Source organism: Leopardus geoffroyi, chromosome C2 (genome assembly GCF_018350155.1).
Source record: "Leopardus geoffroyi isolate Oge1 chromosome C2, O.geoffroyi_Oge1_pat1.0, whole genome shotgun sequence".
Taxonomy (NCBI): Eukaryota; Metazoa; Chordata; class Mammalia; order Carnivora; family Felidae; genus Leopardus; species Leopardus geoffroyi.
This window is the reverse complement of record NC_059333.1, coordinates 24383893-24390176: the sequence shown is the minus strand read 5'-3', so window position 1 is coordinate 24390176 and position 6284 is coordinate 24383893.

The following is a 6284-nucleotide window of genomic DNA, read 5'->3' as shown; positions in this document are numbered from 1 at the left end:
TTAAGTGTCTGACTTCAGCTCAGGTCATGATCTCATGGTTGGTGGGTTTGAGCCCTGCGTCCGGCTCTGTGCTGAGAGCTCAGAGCCTGGAGCCTGCTTCAGATTCTGTGTCTCCCTCTCTCTCTGCCCCTTCCTCACTTGTGCTCTGTCTCTGTCTCTCAAAAATAAATATTAAAAAAAAATTTTTTTAAAAGGATATAATAAAGGTGATAACAAAAGCAATGAGTTAGAAATTGGTCATATAAAAGAGTAACCCAACAAAACTAAAAGCTGGTTTTTTTGAAAAGTTAATAAAATGCCCATATCTCTAGAAAGACTGATCAAAAACTAAATAAAAGCTACAATTTATAGTTCACCAGAATGAAAATAAATGGATTCTATCAGTTAGATATTAAGCTATCAGAGGAAAATTTTATGCCAATAAATGTTTTAAATTATATGAAATAAATGAATTTCTTGAGAAACATAGACTTTCAAATTAATTCAATAGGAGTTAGAAGTATAAACAGTTCTATATTTATGCAATACTTTAATCAAGGTTTAATCTACAACCTTGCCAAAAAAGGTTGACTAGAGAATTCTTAAAATATTTTAAAGAAGCATCAATGCCAACTTCATAGAGACTCTCAGAGAATAGAAAAAAAAAGGGAATATTTCCAAGATATTCTATGTGGCTAACATATCAATAGTATTTAAACTTTACAAATACAGTACAAGAAAGGAAACTATGAAGCTGGTATATTATTAGTACCATAACCTTGCAAAGACCATGCAAGAAAAAAAAATACCAAATCACTGGCATAAATACAAATTCAAATATGTTAAGCAAAATTAAATTGAATTCATCAACACATAAGTAGAAAACATATAATGGCTGGCAAGGTTTACTTTATTGCAAAGTTGAATTGATGTTAGATGATAAATCAAACTTGGATGTTTATACTAGTTTTGTTCGTTAACTGCCAAAACTTAGAAGCAACCAAGCTGCAGGTGAATGGATAAACTATGGTATATCCAGACAATGGAATATTATTCAGCAGTAAGTAAAAAGAAATGTATTATCAAGTCATGGAAAAACATGGAGGAATCTTAAATGTTTACTACTGAGTGAAAGCAACCAAACTGAACAGGCCACATACTGTATGATTCTAACTATGTGACATACTGGAAATGTCAAGCCTTAGGGATAGTAAAAAGATCAGTGGTAGACAGGGTTTGGGAAAGGAAGGAAGGAATAGGTGGATAATAGAGGACTTAAAAAAAAATTAAGCTTATGTATTTATTTTGAAAGAGAGATAGAGAGAGCAAGTGGTGGGGGGCAGGTGTGTGTGGGGGGGGACAGAGAGACACGGAGAGACAGAATCCCAACCAGGCTGTGCACTGTCAGCGCAGAGCCCCATGTGGGACTCAAACTCACAAACCATGAGATCCTGACCTGAGCCCAAACTAAGAGTCAGACCCTTAACCAGCTGGGCCACCCAGCTGCCCTGAGAATAGAGGGGTTTTAGGGCAACAAAACCATTCTGTATCATACTTTACTGATGGATATAGCCCATCATCTATTTTTCAAAATCTAGGGAATATACAGCACAAAGAGTGAGCTCTGACGTAAACTCTGGGCATTGGGTGTTAATGATGTATCAGTGTAGTTTCATCATTCATAACAAAAGCACCACTGTGGTATGGGATATTGATACTTAGATTGTATGTGCATGTGTGAGGGCGGTGGGGATAAGGAAGTTCTCTGTACTTTCCAATAAATTTTGTGTGAATCTAAAAATCACACACCTCTCATTACATGCAACAAAGCATATGCAAGATCTCCACATAGATAAATATGCAATGATATTCAAAAAAAACTTTAAAAATTTAAGTAAATTCAATATTCCATATATACATGAATAGAGAACCTAATACTTTATGCTGATCTTCCCAAAATTGATCTATAGATTTAATACGATACTGATTTAAATTAATTACAGCAGTGTGTGTGAATGACAAACTAAGTACAAATTGTATATTAAAATGTAATATAACGGAAACAGAAAAGACATTTTGAAAGAGGAAAAAGTTGGTGGACTTGCATTATCAAATATAAAGACTTTTCATAAAGATGTACTTCTCACCATTATCTGCAATATATTTGTTTAGAACTATGATAGTATGCTCTTTTATAAACAGTTTTTGGAGCATTTGCATAAGTCAAAGGGATAATTAATTAAAAAGTAAATGGAATGTATGTCACGTACTTTTACCAAAAAACAAAGCATGTCCTCTCCTTTGTCTCTTAGGAATTCCAGAAATTCCTAAATCTCCTTCTTAAGGTTTTTATTCATATCAGAAGACTTCTTTAAGTGTAACATTTCCCACTGTTCTCAGTCACCTCTTTCTCTTCCTCTCATGCACAGAGAAAAACCCAGGGGCTGTTTTAAGTGTGGATGGTAAGAATCCTTTCAACTTAAAGTCTGATTTCATGATATAACATAAATTGTGTGTAAGGCATATTTTAATAAAGGGTGGGGGAGGGTGCACCAGCATAATGATGATGTTATCTATCTTCATTTATATAGACTTCTAAAAAGATAGAGCTCTCTGTAACAGAGAGCTTTGTTTTTCTGTATCTCACCTCTAGGCCAACCTGTTTTCAGCATGCCAACGCAAGTGCACGGTATACATTTTTCTGCTTTCTGCCACAGATTCTTTACTGAAACCATAGACAAGTGCAGTTGGGAAGTGAGTTAACGTCTCTCATCCCTCCCAACAAGAACACTGAAAGGATGGGATCCCAGTGATATATGTCCCAGACAACCTTCCTTTGAACAGACAATTCTGGGAGGCATCTATGATTCCCAGTTGTCCTGGATGAATCGAGTCTTTTACAACTGGCATGAGAAGTCACTTGCAGATCTCTCCCTCCTCTCCCGCCTCTAACTTTTCCTTCTGTCACTCCTATTCACCCACACCACACATACCATACCGCCTACACCCTCACCCTGTTTCATACTGTGCTTTTGAGGTAACATAAGATAAAAACTATGCTTTGGAACAAAGCAAGACCTGGCCTTTGATTTAATATGTAAAAGGCAGAGGGAAGTGTAAAGTCACACAGAGGTTTATATTTTAGGATAGCATAGAGATTACTATGGGATTACAGCCAGGAATGGAAGCATGCCCATCCCCTTCCAATGTTAATAAAAATATAGGTCATACTGTTTGCCATTTTGTAGATAATGAAATGCAAGTTGGAGAGTAGAATCCTTTCAGAGATGGATGTAGAACTGGGAAATCCTTAATCCCTGTCTGGTCTGACAGAAATACTTCTTTTCTGTGAACTACTTTGTTTAAACCTCTGATGAATGCTCCTGTTTAATTGGAAGATAAAATAATAATTTTACAACAGAATTCTTAATGTTTCAGTGCCATTTACAATAAATGTCACATTCTGAAACGCATTGTGATTTGTATGCAGCCTTCAAGTTTTATTTTTGAATCAGTTCCTTCTATTTATTTATCTCTTCTATTCCCCTACATTCCTATGCAATTTAAGTGCATAGACCACTGAGTTTAAAAATAAAATCTTAGTGAAAAAATGAAAATTTTTCACCATATACTTTTCAATGTATTACTGCCACAAGTACTTATTTATGTGATACTTTTGTTTTATTCCTGTTGCATAAAGCAGAAAATATATAGAAATTAATGGACCATCATTTATATTTTCCTCCAAATTACAATATTTAGAGACCCTTAGAAAATTTTATTGTACTGCCTACCTAATGTAATGTGCTCATAGTAATCTTTTTATTACAGTGTTGCTTAAGCTACCACTGCTTTAGGTGTTAACAGCCATATTATTTAATCAATGCCATCAAACTGTGGTGTCGAGAGTATAACCGTACTTCATAAACTGGTAGGTCGTAGTGCTGGGTTAAATAAAACAAAGAACAATTTATGCCTGTTGTTACGACATATTTTTACTGCTCATTTGCTCTTAAAGTCTTTTCTGTTAAATCAATGGCAGGAGAGTATTTCATACTAATTTTTGTTTTTAGTCTTTACTTTAAATTACATTAATGATATCTCCTGGTCTCCCTATTGAGTCTCCTGAAATGGAAATTTGACAGCTAAGTGTAATATATAGCTTATTCAGTTTGAAAATAAAGTATCTGTATATTTATAGTAGTACAATAATGGATTCATCCTGATAATTGCTAAGGTGTTTTGAGCCAAAGTATTTAGAGAGGTTGAAAACATACTGGCATACATATTCGCTTTTTAGGATGGGAAAATTGTGAAACAAAATAGCCCAGGATATAAGTGTAAAGTAAGTCAAATAAGCAAAGGTTTCTGGAGTTGAGCAATCTCCTCCTGCAAGGCAAATGTAACTGTTTCAGGAGAGCAGGGTATTATATACAAAGGTAGAAAAGATGATTAACTAAATTACCTGCTGTCCTGGAGAAATTAATTTGCTTCACTGGGAAAGCTATTTATTCTCAGAGTATTTTACTGATTGAGATTCATGATAGGGTAGAACACATATCTTCCTGCTCATAAGTCAACCCCACATTAAAGTATTCATGAAGGATAAAAGTAAATTCATTATCATTTATTTCTCAAGTTCTTTTGAAGGCAGGAAGTAGATTAAATTGAGAACATGGAAGAGTTTAGGCTTCAGATAGAAAATGTTACATGCTTGTTAATATCTCAATGTGTAATTTATTTTTTATTTATTTATTTTTTCAACATTTATTTATTTTTGGGACAGAGAGAGACAGAGCATGAACGGGGGAGGGTCAGAAAGAGAGGGAGACACAGAATCGGAAACAGGCTCCAGGCTCTGAGCCATCAGCCCAGAGCCTGACGCGGGGCTCGAACTCACGGACCGCAAGATCGTGACCTGGCTGAAGTCGGACGCTTAACCGACTGTGCCACCCAGGCACCCCTCAATGTGTAATTTAAATCTAAATCTTTTTTGAATTTAATGACATCCCCAATTTTTGGTATTTTAGTGGCTGACATTGAAAACAAACGTGATATCTGTGTTTTCATAATCACAAATAACAAGGCTTGTAGTTCTATTATTGTAATTATTTTTGTCGTTATATAATATATTGAGTTGCATGGTGTGGTATCTATTTAAAAATGAGAAGTAACTAAATACTGAGATAGTATAGGAACTGAATACTGAGATGGGTCCAGTTGGGGCAATCCACCAACCTGGACCATGGTCACTATTCAGCCCAACACTGACACCACTTGGATGGAAACAGGAACGAACCACAGCAGCCAGTGTACTGAAGTTAGCACTTTGGCTTATGATCATTAAGGTGTCCTGCCATGAACCTTTTGCAATGACATTGGACTGTTCTAAAGGGATTAACCCTATGGTTAGGATGGTCATGAATAAGCCAGAATATGTAGAATGATATTTGGGTTCACTTGCAAGAGCCTGAAGCAGTTCTTGCCATTTTCTCTGTTGTGGCTCATAAGGTGCTGCCACCACTGAGACTCAGGAAGCTGATGATCTTCCCCAGGTACAAGCCCAGGCAACCAACAATTCGGTAGATAGAGCCAACTGGGTGCTTAGGGTTGCTACTGTAGTATCTGGGTGGGATGGTACATTGCCAAGGATGCCAGATTGTCTTTGAGATGCAGTGACTTGATTAATGAAGTGACAATATGTCCTGTGTATTCTAAGCAATATCCAAAGCAACTGCCAAAAGAGTTGGGGACCATGCACCATAGTTCTCAACCACTGAGTCCTTGGCAAATTGATTACATTGGCTCCCACTCTCTGAGTGAAAGTTTTAAGTATGCCTTAATCTGTGTGGACTCTGGGTGTGGCCTAACCCAAACTTTCTTGTTGCCAAGCAAACTGGGCTGCCACCATTAGGCAATTAGAAAAGCTGACTACCATGTACAGATACCCTTATTGAATAGACAGTCATCAGGGGTCACATTTCAAGGGTCACTACGTGCAAGACTGCAAAAGAACATGCCATTGAATGGAGGTTCCACCTCCCCTATAATCTGCAAGTTAGCAGTGTTGGTAGAAAGGAAAAATAGAATATTAACACAGGTTAAATTACTAACATGTAAAACCACCTTGGTTGGCCTAGTGGACTGAAATACTCTCCCAAGCTTTAATATTTTCCAATGAGAAGCAAGTTGGGCATGTTGTCCCATATGCCAGATGGGAACTCCTGCCAAGGCATGCAACACCACAGAGGTATGGAAGGGGAGGGAAACAGCCATTGCTGTCTCACTATGGATCAACGTATTAT